The sequence below is a fragment of the Magnolia sinica genome, chromosome 7 (assembly GCF_029962835.1).
Source record: "Magnolia sinica isolate HGM2019 chromosome 7, MsV1, whole genome shotgun sequence".
NCBI classification, from domain to species: domain Eukaryota; kingdom Viridiplantae; phylum Streptophyta; class Magnoliopsida; order Magnoliales; family Magnoliaceae; genus Magnolia; species Magnolia sinica.
In genome coordinates, this window is record NC_080579.1 from 68,136,428 (window position 1) to 68,154,475 (window position 18,048).

An 18,048-nucleotide genomic window follows, 5' to 3' on the forward strand; every position below is an offset into this window, starting at 1 on the left:
AATGAACAAGCACTCACTATCTCTTTGTATCATTTGAATACTCAAATTCAAACAAAGAAAGAGAGGTCCTCGTCTCCATCTAACCGAGGAATGGAATGACCGTGAATGAGGTGTGACCAACACTCATCAGATGGTTGGAATACATGAGTCTCACAATAAGAGATGAGTTACAGACTTGGACATAATTCTTATAAGCATGATAAATAAAATAGGAACATATCCTTCTTCCAATGCAAGTGCAAAGCATGTTAAAAGGAATTCATTTCGAGAATACAGTGAGAAACTTTAGGCATATACTTCAGCATTTATAGGAATTATGTGGCTTTCCAAGCTCATATATGCTCCTTCTAAAGGTTTTAGATCCAGAGGGATAAGATTACTATGTGCCTTTTCCCTTATCTTAAATGGTGGCATTGAATATGCCAAGACATTGCTGACGCATATCAATCCACACCACTCAAACCATGGGCCCCACTGGAGACAAAGCATATCCTAATATTGCACGGAACTCACAATTTTAACCACTTGATATCAGCAAGTTGAACTTCAACCACCTCACACTACAGTCGATTAATGCAACAATATTGATGAGTTTGGAGTATGTTTTTAGATTTTTGTGGGAATTTGTGGTATTTTTTAATAGTTAGTGGTTAGGATTAAAGGTCAGCATTTTAATAGGAATAGGATCAATGGTCAAAATCTGCTGCCATTGTTGTGTGGATCGCAACCTTGTCTTTGCACTTCCTCTATATGCAACACAACCCAACCCAATGCAAAATTTAGGTTGATAGTGAAACCATTTCGGGATTAAAATTAATAAAAAAAAATTTTAAAAAAGAAAAAGAAAAAGAAGAAGAAGATGCATACCAAGTTCTGTTCCCAGCAAGGTTTGCAAAATTGTGATCCTCCATTGATGACGTTAAATGCAGGCATAGGCAGAACTAGAGCTTACAGGCCTCCATATAATGGGTTTGGTAATCAACAAGTTAAACTTAACAGAATTTTTTAAGATTGTAATGGAATGATTAAGTTGATTACCCCATCAGATGCAGAAATGATAGAATGCAGATTTGGTGTGGAGTCTGCACTTTCAATTTTAACAGTTACATGTATATCTGCACCACAGCCTGCAGAAACCATATCCGCACCACAGTTACATGTATATTTGTTATTGTCATCTCTCAAAATCCTCCATCCACTAAAACAAAATCCTCAAACATTCCATGAAAATTGAAGATAGAAAGGGAAAATGAAAACACTAAACCTTAAGCGTGAACAACTTCAGCTTCCACCTCTGTAATTGGTTCTTCTACTAGCCTCTCCAACTTCACTCCGACATCTTCCGAGTAGTCACCATGAACCTCCATCAGCTTGCCAAGATCAAATTTTGGGGCCTTAAGGATCTTGACTTTCCGAATGAAGACATTCTGCAAAGGATAGATGTTGGATGTCGCCTTCTCGATCTCATTTCAATCACCTTAGGGATGAACTTCTGCACCAACTCCTTGAGATCACAGGACGTTGCCTAGTTAACCATGATTTCCCTCATTTTTCTATGAATCTGTCTAATTTGGCTTAACTAGGCATAACAGGTTCGCTTAACCTAGTTAAGGCGCCTCTTGTTGAATCCAATGCAAAACATTCTCAGGTTGTAGTTGTCTGTCGTCTTCACATGTACATGCGCCACGATCAAGGTTTGCCACTTATGGACCAGCGATCTTAATTTATCGGTTATAAAATCCTGTAGGACTGATCCTCATCAGCCTGAAGGTTAGCCAAGGAACACTCAAACATTCAGTGTTTAAGACCTTCATACTGCAAGTTACAGACATTAATATAAATGTGAGGCTTGTGACTTTAAACAGACATTAAAAATACTGTAATAATGTCTTCATACTGCACTTCTAGCGACAAATATTCAACATACAATTTGCTCCTTAGATTTCCACCATTGGAAACTCATTTTCTAACTATTAAATAGTATCATTTTCATTACGACCAAGTGCGTCAACACATTTAATAAGTTGTCCTTCATATTATAGTAATTCGTAAATAATATGAAATTACTGTGCCCCATACTCAGAAAATGCTCCAGCTCCCTTTGATCACTATAAGTTACTGTGCTCCTAGTATAACCAAAGAAAAAGATCCAAATACAACTTTACCTTGAACTGCAGGGTACTGTTGATAGCATCACTTATCAACTCCCAGTTTGGACCCATATCTTGCATGAGGACAACAAGTGCCTGAAATAAGAAATTTTAGTTAGGGAGTTCTCCATTGTCCTTGCAATTAGATTTCATATTTATTCTATTTACATGGGTTTCGATTTCTCAAAACCATTAAAATGACCAAATAGAATTTTCAAAAACAAAGTGCCAACATCAATGAAAATACAGCTTCTAACAGGAACTTCATTTCCATCAATAAAAATATTCCATAAGTAGCCATTGATTTTCTAAACGGATCTATCTGATTCCCAAATAGATAGAAACATGCACCACTACAAGCCATGCCTGCTAACCTGCCATCGTTGTAGGACATCTTAGCCATGCATCAGGTGGACCAACCTGAAATCTTTGTATAGGGACTCATTTCAACCAGCAACACAGTTCACGTAAGAAAGAAAGAAAGAAATAGTGTCCATAATGGGAGAGAAATATAACTATTTCAATGAAATCCATAAATGTAACTTTCTATGACTTAGAATTATTGTGTACGATCAGACCTAGAAAACAAAAGTCTCTATTAGTTCTACCAAGTTGTATATTCTGGAAATGAGAGGACAGAATTGCTATGGTTGCAGAGAATATGAGACCTAAGTATAAACCATCATTGTGTTATTTTGAAAATTGATCACATGTATTTCAAGAAATAAAAATATACCTTCTGGAAGTAAAAAGCCTTTGCTCAATGCAGGTCGTTCATAAGGCACAACCTGCAAGAAAACAAAACTTAATCATTTTAGAATAATAACAAATCATGACTGCACAAAAATAAAGTAGTTTGCATATGGAATACGCCTTGAACTAGGTCAATTGATAAAACCTTATAACAACAGTTCACATTCAATTGGAAAATATCCACCAGTTGAATAGTAGGAACATCCAACGGTCGGTGGTTTTGAACATGACCCATCCATAATGCATCCCACTATATGAATGATTTGTGAGCTGCAAAATGTGCAAAAGAGCAATGTTTTGATTGTAGACAATTGTTTGTTTCTTCATTCATTACATTCTCTCACAAGAAGAAGTATCCAATTTCCAATTTCGTAATTTACACTGCCCATGAAATCCACCCTCCTATGTCCTAACAATCCACTTGGCCATCTGTTAAATGTGGGCCATTGGATGTAATTGCCCATTTTCAATCCACCGACTCGACGGCTATGATCATCCAATAAAAGAGATGTCATTTGCTAGTTTGAGCAAAAGAATGATATTTTTCTGATTGAGCATCCTTTATTTCTTCATCCATTACATTCTCTCACAAGAAATATCCAATCTTTAATCAAGGAATTTTTTCAGCCCATTAAAATCCTCTACTCCCATCACCAGGTGATCCCATTGACATCATAATCTACTGAATGTAAAATCATCATATCCAACATGAATGAACTTATAGGCCAATGATCCTGTTAAGTTCCATGAGCACCTCTGAGAATGTAAGGCCATACGCCAACATATGCGAGCAAATCTGCCAGCCTGCAAGCAAAAATAAACTCAAAAATTATAACACTTCAAAAAATGATAAAACTCACCTCGAAGCCCTTCTCCCTCCTCCTTTACCTGGGCTTGGGACCGGCAATGCAAGGAGTTGCATTGACGGAGTTAAAAAAGGGCTTAAGCTCCATTTGGTTTGAGATAAATTTACATTCATAAACACCAATGTGATGAGCAAATGGAGCCTAAGACTATAAATATATTCAAATATATAGTGCAAAATTCACGCAGACTATAAATATCGATGAACTATAGAGTATCAAAAAAAAAGCCAAACATCATATAGAGTAACTACTTAAGCCAAAAAAAAAAAGCATCATGTAAGCCCCAACCAAAACCCACTTAAGCCATATTACTATATGTTCAATCATATAGTACTATATTTGTTCAAATTATAGGAATCTCATTGAATGCTTCCCCCATTGCACAAGTGATCCCGGACCGGCCTCTCTAAGGTGTAAGTGCCATAGTTTATAGCCCTTTGTGTTGTCAAATTTCTGGTGCTAAAGACACTATTATAAAGCTTACATCTGTGAAGAACAATGCTCTACTCAAGATCAACTTAGGTTGACAAGCATTGTTCACAAGTCAAGAATCTCAAGAACCTTTAAAGTTCAACCTCAAGATGTCAAGAAGCTTTCAAGTTCAATCTCAAGATCTCAAAAAGCTCTCAAGTTTAAACGACAGTAAGAGTTCAAGCTCCATTACTTTCAAAGGTCACTCGCCTCTAAAGTTTCAATGTCCTTACTTCACTATTGAGGTATGACTAACCTTAAGTTGACCTTTAGAGTAGGCCATTTTGGATACATAATTCATATGTTTTATATAAGTGAGTTTTGTCTGTTCTAAGACTACTCCTGGACTTTGTTCGACTAGTCCTAACACTGCTTCGACCTGTCTAAACATTTCCTGGATCAGTCGTAAGTTTGTTACAAAAATCAAAAAATTTCTGTTAGTCCTGAGGACTGTTCGACCAGTCATAGGAATAGTGTCGACTGCATCTTCGACCAGTCGTAGACCTACGACTCAAAGAACAATGTTGAAATTCGGCCATCAAATATCTGTTGGTTCTACGACCAGTCGTAGAGGTCCTTAGACCAGTCGAAGACGTGAGCACTTCAAGCTAAATTAATTCGGCCTTCTGAGAGATAAGTCGGTGCTCCATATAAGCTAAGTGTGCATATTTAATATTCTCTTTCTTTAGCTTTGTTAATTGATTTTGTTTCTTGCATTCCAATCTAATCTGAAAAGAGGAATTGTTTTTTTCCATTTTCTAGAATCAAAATCAATTAGAGTTAGTCCTTTTGTTTTAATTTAAAATCTATTAGAACCTAGAACCATTATAAAGTGAGTATTGGACATTGAACTTTGACATTCAAATCTCTACTCTGACTTAGTTCTTCTGGGCTGCTACAACGAAGGAAAAAATCAGGTATTTTACAATTTGTGTAATTTACATTGTTTGGTTTTATTTGAGGTTAAGCCAGAAAAATCTTAAAGTTGTTGGTTATCTGAGGAGAGCCAGAAAACTCAGAAGTGAGGGTTTTTAAATTGTGTAAGCCCTTTGAAAAAGACACAATTGTGAAGGTTTTAGGTGAACCTGTGAAAACCTATTTGATAGTGAACACTAATATCCCCTATGTGAGGATATTAGGAGTGGAGTAGCATTCTGTGTGGCTGTTGTTTAACAGTTGGTGAACACACAGGCAAACCACTATAATTCTTTGTGTTGTGGATGTGTGATTTATATTTCCTATATTTTATCATTTAGAATTGTGGAATGTATATGTAGATGAGTATGTTGTAAATTTTACATTTCAAGCTCAGTGGGGAATGTTGTAATAATTTAGATTTACATTTCAACATTATATTTTTGCTATCTCTTTATTACGTTGAGCTTCAGTTTCTCTATTTGTTCTAGAAATAAGGTTGTCCTACCATAAACTTTGGTTTTTTGTGTAAGGTTGTCCTTAGAACAATTTTTATTTCTATTTCTCTATTTTAGATTGCCTTCCATTCCTATATTGTGATTGGTGTATAGTGCTATCTATTCTTTGTTTCATATTCCGCTGTATTTAAATTTAATTTAGCATAGTCCTATTCACCCCCCCTCTAGGACATATAGCTTGGCCATTTCAAGTGGTATCAGAGCCTAATAGCTCGCTCTTATTGCTTTTTATGTGGATTTAATTCCTGAGCTAACAATCTCAGCTATATAAAAGATGTCAAATTTTGATAGCCTATCAGTCACTAGGCCTCCACCCTTTGATGGCTCCAACTATGCCTATTGGAAAGGCAGGATGAGGATCTTCCTCAAATCCATGGATGAAAGTATGTGGCTATCCACAGTGAATGAACGGACCCCTCCTAACACTGAAGTAACCAGGATTGATGGTTCAAAATCTATGAAAATTACACCGTATTTCTCTTGGACCACACTTCAGAAAACTGAGAGTAGTGCAAATACTAAAGCACTAAATGCAATTACTTGTGCACTATCACTGGATGAATTTAAAAGAATTATATCCTGTCATTCTGCAAAACATGCTTGGGATATATTGGAAATGACATACGAGGGTACTTCAATTGTCAAGAAATCTAAGATACAAATCCTCACAACTAAATTTGAGGAAATACGTATGGAAGAAAATGAAATGTTCATGGACTTCTATACCAGATTAAATGACATTGTAAACTCTATGTGGGGTCTAGGCGATAAAATTCCTGAAAGCAAGATATGTGCTAAAATACTACGCTCACTTCCTGAATGGTTCAATTCTAAAGTAACCGCAATCCAGGAACTTTGTGATACGGACAATATGAGGGTTGAGGAATTAGTTGGCTCATTACAAACTTATGAGTTAACCTTTAAAGCTCCAAAAGGTAAATCTATTGCTTTAAAAACTTCTAAAAATGGTTTTCACGAAAATGATTTAAACTCTGATTTAGAAAACTCTGAGGATGATATGGCTCTTTTGGCAAAGAGATTTTATAAAAATTTTAAAAGTAAAAAGAGGGTTGATTTTCAAAAAGCATTTGATAAAAAGAAACCTAAACCTAAAACTAGAAAATCATTAAAACACAGTCAATGTTATAACTGCCATGAGTATGGGCATTTGGCTAACAAATGTCCTAATAAGGGCAAGTCAAAAAAGAAAAGTATGATGGCTACTTGGGATGAGTCCTCTGATTTTGAAGTCTCTTCTGAATCAAAAGATTCTGAAACTGAGTCAGGGTGTGATGTTAAGGCCCTTATGACTTTAGCCAAATTCACTTTTTCGGATAATGATGACTCGACTAATGAAGAAAATCTGAATAGTGAATATGAAAATGAAGATGATCTTCAAGATGCTTACAATGCCCTATACAAGGAAAGTTGTAAAATTGCTCTGAAATTGAAACTTCAAAAAGAGAAATTTTCTAAAATCAAAGAAATTTATAAATCTCTTGTTTTAGAAAAGTCCCATATTTTAGATTGTTTTGAAAAGACAAAATGCGATTTAGATTTTAAAACATCCCAGTTTGAAAACCTTAAATCTGAAAACAAACAACTAAAACGTGAAGTCTCTTCTCTCTTGAGTTTAAAGGAAACCTGGAAATATGCCCAAGGTGATCCTAAATTAGAAAAACTCTTATCTGGTTTAAGAAAATGTGGCGATCGATCCAGTCTGGGCTATGACAAGAGTGTTCCTCCTAAATCGAAGAATACTTCTCCCACATTTGTAAAGGGAGATATTTGAAACTCAAAAGGGAAAGATCAAATATTTTCTAAAAACTTTAAATCTTTTCAAAAACCTAAAAGACATATCAACTATAAAAAGCAAAACCAAAGTCCTTTGGCAGAAAAGATAGTTGATTTACTTAAGGAGCTTTTAAAGTCTAATTCACTAGGTCAAACTTATAACTCTTACAATCGAAAGAATACCTGCTATCCTCCTAAACCCAAAATGATTATGAAATGGGTTCCAAAGGTCACTTGCTTGGTTGCCCACACCACTTTCAAAGCAACAAGCCATTCTAAGTGGTACCAAGATAATGGATGCTCCAGGCATATGACAGGCGACAAGGCTTTATTCATCGATCTCAAAGACATAAGTGACAGTTTAGTCACATTTGGAGATGGCAGCAACTGTAAGATTATGGGCTAAGGTACAGTTTAACTCTATAACCTTCCTTTGATTAAAAATGTGTTGTATGTTGAAGGACTGAAACATAATCTTCTAAGCATCTCTCAGATTTGTGATAATAACCATAGTGTACGGTTTTCTAATCAAAGCTGTGTGATTCTAACGATAAGGGTTCAGTAATACTAACTGGACGTAGAATGTCTAAAAACTGCTATATTGTTAGCGAATCTAGCTCATTTAATCAATCATGTTACATGGTCCAAATAGACGAGACTGATTTGTGGCACAAACATCTTGGACATGTACATTACCGAAATTTACAGAGATTGAGCAAATGGGAACTTATAAGAGGTCTACCCAAACTACAAAGATTAGATAAAATATGTGGTGAATGCCAGATTGGCAAACAAACAAGGAACTCACACAAAAAGGTGAATTCCAATACCACATCAAGACCACTCGAGCTTCTCCATATGGATATAGTAGGACCTACCAGGACAGAAAGTCGAGGTGGCAAAAGATATATTTTGGTAATAGTAGATGACTTTGCCAGATATACATGGGTTGTCTTCTTAAGGGACAAATCAGAAACTCTTGAAGAAGTAAAAAAGGTTCTCAAAAGGATTTAAACTAAAAAGGTTCTCAAGTTAGTAAGATTCGTAGTGATCATAGATCCAAATTTGAGAATAGCAGTTTTGAGAAGTTCTGTAACGACCAGGGAATATTACATGAATTCTTAGTGCCCAAAACTCCACAACAAAATGGTATAGTTGAAAAGAAAAATAGAGTGCTTCAAGAAATGGCTAATGTCATGTTGAATAGTATGAAGCTCTCTAAGAATCTTTGAGCTGAAGCAGTCAATACAACTTATTATATTATTAACCGGGTTTACACTAGTAAAGGTAATAATAAAACGGCTTACGAAATGTGGTTCGATAAAAAGCCTACTGTCAAATACTTTCGAGTTTTTGGCAGTAAGTGCTATATTTTATGAGATCATGAAGATCTGGGAAAGTTTGATACGAAGACTGATGAAGGGATCTTTCTAAGATATTCTTTAAACAGTTGAGCTTATAGGGTTCTGAACAAAAGGACCGGTGTGATTCAAGAGTCCATCAATGTGGTCATTGATGATCACTTAAACACACCTGTCTCAAGTTCAGATAATGATGAAGTTCTTGTAATTGATAAACCTGATACTTCATCTAATCAGACTAATTCTGAATTGAGGACTGTTAAAGATCATCCAACCACAAAGATTCTTGAAAACCCTCTCACTAGTGTTCATAATCGTAGACAACTTGAAGATATATGCAATTATGTATGTTTTACATCCCAGATAGAACCATCTAATGTAAAAGAAGCTCTTGCTGATGAAAACTGGATTGTTGCGATGCAAGAAGAATTTAACCAATTTGTGATAAATGATGTTTGATATCTCATACCTAGATCTAAAGATAAACACATCATTGGAACCAAATGGATTTTCAAAAATAAGTCTGACGAACTTGGCAACATAATTAGAAACAAGGCTAGACTAGTGGTACTAGGTTACACTCAAATTGAAGGTATTGACTATGAAGAAACCTTTGCACCAATAGCACGTCTTGAATCAATTAGACTCTTTATATCCATTGTGTGTTTTAAAAAGTTTAAAATTTATCAAATGGATGTGAAAAGTGCATTTTTAAATGACGATCTGCATGAGAAAGTTTATGTTGAATAACTAATGGGTTTTGAAGACCCCAAAAATGCTGATCATATGTATCGTCTTAAAAAGGTACTTTACGGTTTAAAACAAGCTCCTAGGGCATGGTACGAGAAACTAACAAAGTTTCTATTAAGCCATAATTTTCAAATGGGATGTGTTGATAAAACTCTGTTTATTAAAAAACATAAGGATCACATCTTATTAGTACAAATCTATGTTAATGATATCATTTATAGATCTACCTGTACTGACATGACTATTGAGTTTGCAGATTTGATGAAATCTCAGTTTGAAATGAGCTTGGTTGGGGAATTGAATTATTTCCTCGGGTTCTAAGTAAAACAAAAACCTAATGAAATGTTCATTTCTCAATCTAAATATGCTATGAACTTGATTAAGAGATTTAGATTTGAGAATGATAAGAACTTTGATACTCTTATGAGTACAACCTTGAAACTCTCAAAAAATTCTACAGGTAAAAATGTGGATCCGAAATTATATCAGAGTATGATTGGTAGTCTATTGTATTTAACTGCTAGTAGACCCGATATCACTCTAAGTGTTAGTATTTACGCTAGATATCAGTCTGAACCTAAAGAGTCGCACTTGACTGCTGTCAAGCGGATTATAAGATAGTCGCAAGTACTGTTAATCTCGGTCTCTGGTATCCACATGAGACTAGTGTTCAATTAGCTAAGTACTGGGATGTTGACTGGGCTGGTAATCTTGATGATCAAAAATCAACCAGTGGTGGTTGTTTTTATATCAAAAACTGTTTAGTTTCTTGGTTTAGTAAGAAACAAAGTTTTATATCACTTTCAACAGCTGAAGCTGAATATATCGCAGCTGGTAATGCGTGTACATAGCTTGTTTGGATGAAACATATGCTAAGTGATTATGGAATTAAACAGGATTCTATGTTATTATATTGTGATAATTCCAGTGCCATAAATATTTCAAAAAATCCAATTCAGCATTCTCGTACTAAGCACATTGATATTAGATATCATTATATTCAGGAATTAGTTGAAGAAAAGGTTATATCTTTGGAATATATTCCTACGGAGAATCAACGTGCTGATATTTTCACTAAACCGCTCGATAAAATCAGGTTTAACAAAATAAAATTTGATCTCGGCATGTGCATCTTAAAATGATTAATTATACCTATTTGTATCATAGTGTATATATTTGCTAGTTTAGTTTTCAAATCTTGAAAAATATGCAAAAATTAAATTTTTTGGCCTGTACTCGACCAGTCGTGCCACGACCGATCGTATATATCCACGACCAGTCGTGAAACGCATGGATTCACTTAAAATTTAGGGGAAATCATCTTCTTCTTCATTTTAACTTCACTCTCCAATGAGTTGACACACGACTAGTCGAACCCATCTTCCAAAATCTTCAAGGTTAGTGCTCCATTTGCATTTTACTTGTAGATTTATGTCCAAATTGCTTCTATTTCTCACTTGGAGTTGTCTATTTCAAATTTAGTTGAGATTTGGGGTTTTTCTTTTGAAAAATCTGATTTGAGAAAACCCTTTTCTCAATCCTTTGCAACTCTTTATATTCTTGAAATCCTTGTTGCATTTGGCTTCTAGAGGAAGAAAATCAACGTCCCGTGGTCCGTCTTCTTCTTCCAGATCAGCCCCTATCACTAAGCATCATCTTAGGGCTCCTGAGGATGATTTATCTTATGTTTGGGACATCAGATTGCGTAATGTTATTGTTGAGTATCCAGTGGATATTAATCATGTTGCTCCTTTTGATATTTTTCCTATGCTCCAATCTGTAGGTTAGAATAACTTATTGCTTTGGGGTGGGCCAGCATACCGGTCCATTGCTCAATCCATGTTTGGATGCATATGTACTTTCTCACTGGAAAATTTAACTTTTTCTATCTCCACAAGAGAAGGGCCATTTGAAGTTGATCGTCATTTGATTTCAGCCCTTATGGATATTCTAGTGAATGATGAGGGTATTCCCATCCATACTTTATCTGATAAACCCTCTGTCACTGAAAAACGTATGTTGACTAAGGACTTATGCAATTTGGATGTACAATGGACGCATAAAGGGAATGCGCTTCCTTCAAAACATTTGTTACCCAAATACAGAGTTCTTCACAAAATCTCTGTGTCTAATTTATATCCTCAGTCGGGTAATAAATCTGAATTGACGTCCTTCATGGTTCGTATTCTTCATTCTGTTGTCAGTGGTGTTAACATTTGTTTTGTCATCCTTGATTTGTCACTTCATCATTCAGTTTCGACTCCATCCTGGTCACAGTGACATTCCGTTTGGATATTTGATGACTGTGTTGGCTACACATATGTCAGTCGACATGCCGGTTGGAGAGGCCCCTATCCATCATCTGATATTTAACAATTCCAATATCAATAAGATGAAGCTGGATTTCCTTCCTGGCGAAGGTGATGGCGTTGGCAGTGCTGAAGCTGAACATGAGGAAGAAGCTGGTGATCTTCCTCCTGATGATATTAACATGGATGATATTTTTGAAGAACTTGAGTCCGATTCTACAAATGATCCAGATTATGAGCCTTCTTCATTTTATGCACGTCTGAGTGCATTGGAAGATAAAGTTGAGAATCTAAATGTTAATATGGAAAACATGTCTATTGCCCATGATTTACAATTCAAATATGTGGGCAAATATCTTAAGCGTTTGAACAAAGGCATGCATCAACTTGATCCTTCAATTCCTGCTCCTTCGTCTGGGTCAGATTAGTATTTTTAAGTTTATTGGTCTGTAATAACTTTATTACTCCTAACTAGTTTTTGAGTTTGTCACTCTCTTTAACTTAGCTCAGTCTATGAATTATGTGTGTTGCTTATGCTATGTTCTCATATCTTGACTAGTTACCTTTCATATTTCTCTTTGATTATTTCTCCTCAGCCATCTATTTTGTGCTTCCTTTGTCCTATTGTGACAAAAGAGGGGAGTATGGATATGTTATGGATATGTATATGGATATGGATGTTGTCATGAGGAGGGAGATTGTATTGTATGATGTTTTTTGAGTACATTACTCAGGGGGAGTATGTGCAGAGGTGTGCAGAGGTGAACTGAATATTGATTTACAAGTCTGCAGGATGCCGGTTGATAACAACTGGTGCATGATTCTTTAATCAGATATAACAACTGGTGCATGATTCTTTAATCAGATATTCTGTGTTATGTAATATATCTTGAAAGTGTGTTTTGTCACTAATTTGACAAAGGGGGAGATTGTAAGTGCCATAGTTTATAACCCTTTGTGTTGTCAAATTTGTGGAGTCAAAGACACTGTTATGAAGCTTGCATCTATGAAGAACAATGTTCTACTCAAGATCAACTTAGGTTGACAAGCACTGTTCACAAGTCAAGAATCTCAAGAACCTTTCAAGTTCAACCTCAAGATCTAAAGAAGCTTTCAAGTTCAATCTCAAGATCTCAAAAAGCTCTCAAGTTTAAACAACAGCAAGACTTCAAGCTCCATTACTTTCAAAGGTCACTCGTCTCTAAAGTTTCAATGTCCATACTTCACTATTGAGGTATGAATACCTTAGGTTGACCTTTAGAGTAGGCCATTTTGGATACATAATTCATATGTTTTATATAAGAGTTTTGTCTGTTCTAAGACTAGTCCTGGACTTTGTTCGACTAGTCCTAACACTGCTTCGACCTGTTTAAACACTCCCTAGATCAGTCGTAAGTTTGTTACAAAAATCAAAATTTTTTTGCTAGGCTTCGACTAGTCCTGAGGACTGTTCGCCCAGTCGTAGGAACAGTGTCGATTGCATCTTCGACCAGTCATAGACCTGCGACTCAAAGAACAGCGTTGAAATTCGACCACCTATGACCAGTCGAAGGGATCCTATGACCAGTCGAAGGAAACCTACGACCAGTCGTGAAACTGCCAAATCTTATCGCGCCCGAATTTTCAAATATCTGTTGGTTCTACGACCAGTCGTAGAGGTCCTTAGACCAGTCGAAGATGTGATTTGCTCACCTATAAATAGAGCACGAATCTTAGAATAAAATATGCAATTCAAGTTAATTTAATTCTGTCTTCTGAGAGATAAGTCGGTGCTCCATTTAAGCTAAGTGTGCATATTTAATATTCTCTTTCTTTAGCTTTGTTAATTGATTTTGTTTCTTACATTCCAATCTAATCTGAAAAGAGGAATTGTTGTTTTCCTTTTTCTGGAATCAAAATCAATTAGAGCTAACCCTTATGTTTTAATTTAAAATCTATTAGAACCTAGAACCATTATAAAGTGAGTATTAGACATTGAACTTTGACATTCAAATCTCTACTCCGACTTGGTTCTTCTGGGCTGCTACAACGAAGGAGAAAATCAGGTATTTTACAATTTTTGTATTTTACATTGTTTAGTTTTATTTGAGGTTAAGCTAGAAAAATCTCAAAGTTGTTGGTTATCTGAGGAGAGCCAGAAAACTCAGAAGTAAGGGTTTTTGAATTATGTAAGCCCTTTGAAAAAGACACAATTGTGAAGGTTTTAGGTGAACCTATGAAAACCTATTTGATAGTGAATGCTAATATCCCTTGTGTGAGGATATTAGGAGTGGAGTAGCATTCTGTGTGAGCATCGTCAATGCTAGTCATCTTAAAAGCAAGATTGTTACTATAAAGCTCATCTAGTTTTTGCTGTGACAAAATTAATACAAATGAATGTAAAATAATTTAAAGTTATATAATGACATTTCATAATGGTACTAGTTAGTGGTATGAGGGGTGCACTTACAACAAGGTCAGGATACTGGACAACTTTGTCCTTGCTCGTATGGGGTCTTAAGTAGACATCACCTCTACCTATCTCGGCATCAGAGGTAAGATTCCTCTCCATCGCCTTTGGCACATAACATATCGTTTAAATACATATCATTAATAGAGTTAATTAGATCAAAATTAAATTTAATTTTAAACTATAATACCTATCTTTAGATACATACAACCTGATGGCGAGTAACAGCCATGCTGCGCCTCCCAAGACACGCAGATCCTTTTAACTTTGCCCGATTAACTTTATTCCTTGCACTTGCTCTCTTAAATTGCTTGGTGTTGTGTTGATCCACAAAGATCCTCCAATCCTCCATAGGGACACCTAGGGGGGCAGGACTATCTCTAACAACTATAGGATTGTTGTTTTTTATATATTTTTTAGTCAACCTTTTTTCATAATTTCTCTATCTTTTATTGATGCGTTGTGTTATGTACCAAACACCTGCATCTCAACTTTGACCCTCAAACTCATAAAACAGTGACAATGTTTCTATGACCTTTTGAATGTGTGCATAAGGCACGTGGCGAAAGTCCTCGTATATGATTGGGATATGAGCATGGGCTAGGACACCGATATGCGATGCAAAGTCTTTATGATTGGGACTGTCCTCATTCAGTTGCCCGAATTCATTCATCTTAAGGACTTTTATCCTATCAGGTTACACATGCAAAGAAGCACCCTTAGTAGGGCCTCTCTTTCTAAATGAAAAAGAAGCTGGCACATCTACATAAAAGAGAATAATAATTATATATAAACATCGTTGATTACCGCCAATATATAAGAAAAATGAAATCTACATATCTAATTAATGAGAACTATCTTATTACCTTTGGTGTTGCTCGCATTTACACCCAATGCCTCTGGTTGTGAATCCATGTGCTTATTTATATGTTAATAGAAAAAAAACACTAATGGTTAAGAAATAATTTAGATAATAGATAAAGCACTAACAATTCACTATATTATCCATACCTTCATTATATTTCCTCCAATATATATCATTTTGTTACATGGATTAAAAATACAAACAAGTCAATAGATTCTCCTTGATCGCTTTCTTTTCTTTGTTTTCAACTACAACACTGACTTCTTCAGGTTCATTGAATATCAACTCATCGGCATTTGCTAAGGTGGTGAGATCAGGTCCTGCATCGGCATCAGTTACAGCCTTCAATCGTTCTGATAGAAGGCATGTCTCCTCTTCAACAAAAATCTTTTTTGGAACCTCTAAGACCACGTGTCATTCAGGATTTTTATGATCTTTGGAGTAGAAAACTTATACGGTATGCTCCATGAGAATGAACGGCTCGTCACCCACTTTGTCTGAACTATAAAGACTAGATAAATTTACTAATCTCAGATTCGCTTCGACATCAACAGAAACACCATGATGTGTCACCTTCACCCAATCACACTTAAATAGGATGGGCTTATACCTAGTACGGTACTCCAATTAGATAATTCTATGGACTCCATAGTAAGGTTGATTTTCATCCACTGTATTTATATCCTTAGCACTAGATCGGAAGGTGGTCATACCTTCTGTCATAACCCCACTATTTTGGTTCATTTTATTCTCCTCATATATCTAAGTGACGAAAAGGAAACCATTAATACAATACTTATTGTATTGCGTAGCAAAAGCTAGAGGTCCTCTCATTATATCTTTGAATTCTTCTCTGTTAGATTTGTTGAACTCTGTTTGTCTCTTCAACCAAGGTATGAATTCATCCTCGCTAAGCACCTTATTGGTCTTCCTGTAGCATCGCTACAAGAAATCTTTATACTTCCTATGCGTTATTCGATACTAATGTTATATTGAAATTGCATAAAGTAAAGAAGATATATATACATATGAGCTAAAAGTACATACCCTTCCCACACATCATAGCTGGGATGACTCTTCATGACCCAAGTACGAGCTTGTTCATATTTGATACCCATTAGGATGACACTTTGACTCGAACCTACTGGACCAACATTGTCACCATTAGAATCATCGTCAACAATTTCTTGTAACTTCTGTGGTTTTGGAATGACTCCATGAAAATGTTTTTCCAGCTTTTCCAAGAGGCTTGTTTTATGTTTTCCTCTGTATTGGTTGCAGTATATAACCGTCTCCTCTTGGATGTATTGTTCTGCAATGCAACCCTCATGTCGCATCTTGTTACAGACATAAGCCTTGAATGTCTTCATGAACCTAACAAAAATAATGATACATTACATATACATGCATCTTTAGACATTTCACCTATTTATTCTTACTAAGCTCATAGCGTACCTTTCGAATGGATACATCTATCAATAGTATACAGGACCACATATGCAAGCCTCGTAGGCCAAGTGGAAGGTAAGATGCATCATCATGACAAAAATCGATGGAGGGCATATAATCTCAAGCTGACATAATGTCCTAGCCATGCCCCTCTCGAGAGTAATGAGCGTTTGAAGGTCTATGGTTGATGAGCACAAGGCATTAAAGAAGGTGCAAAAGCTTATAATTATAGGATGAATGACCTTCCTATCCTTGAATGTATGCTGGATAAGAACTGGGAGTAGATATTGCATTAACACATGATAAGAATGAGACTTCATTCCCTTTAAATCCATGCAATCTTCCGTTATAATGGTCTTCCAGTTCACACTAAAACCAATAGGAACATGCAGATTATGCAAAGTCTGGATGAAAAGCTTTTCCTCTTCTTTTCTTAGACAGAAAGGACCTTATTTCTGAATCGTCTTACCATTGCTCTTTTTCAGCCATAGACGCTTCTTAATTCCCAACCATTTCAGGTCCCTGCGCGCATTAATATCATCCTTGGTTTTGCCAGGCGTGTTCAACATCAAAGCGACAAGGATTTCATATATTTTTCTTGACATGTATAATATCAAGCTTGTGGCGCACGGGAATATCTTTCCAATACTCCAGATCAAATAATATAGACCGTTTGAAGAACCACGGTGATTTAACGTCATCAGTTATCTCTTGTTAGCCTCCATCAATATCCCTTATATTCTTCTTCCTAGACTTCCCCCACTGCATATTAAGGTTCACAGTTTGTCTTCGACCTCAATCCCATCCAGACGGATCGGTTGCCATCGTATCTCCACTTTCTTATTGTAAGTACTAGTACTTGTGTCCTTTCTAGCCTGGTCTAACATTGGCAACCACCGTCTATGGCCCATATAAATATGTTTCTTTCCAAACTTGAGTTGCAAGGAATCTGTGTTGGGACCACATACAGGACAACCATATTTACCCTTGGTTCTACAACTCGAAACATTACCATATGCTGAAAAGTCATGGATTGTCCAGAGAAGAACTGCACGCATATTGAAATTGCTTTCATGGTATGCGTCGAACGTCATGACCCCTTTTCGCCATAAGTCTTGAAGTTCATCAATCAATGGTTGTAAGAAAACGTCAATATCCTTTCCCGGTTGTCGCAGTCCCTCAATGAGCAAAGTCAATATAGTAAATTGAGGTTTCGTAAAAAGCTTTGGTGGAAGGTTGTACGTCACACACATAACAGGCCATGAACTATATGAAGTGTTATAAGTGTCGTATGGGCTAAACCCATCTGTAGCCAAACCCAATCGAACATTGCGAGGCTCAACTGAAAAATCCGTATACTTATCATCGAGATTCTTCCATGCAATAGAATCAGCTGGA

At 36.0% G+C, this 18,048-nt stretch overlaps 1 pseudogene; it reads right to left on the reverse strand.

The window, feature by feature from the left end:
* Positions 1-1,150: 1,150 nt before the first annotated feature.
* Positions 1,151-17,744, reverse strand: LOC131250661 (small ribosomal subunit protein eS1z-like; annotated as a pseudogene).
* Positions 17,745-18,048: the final 304 nt, after the last annotated feature.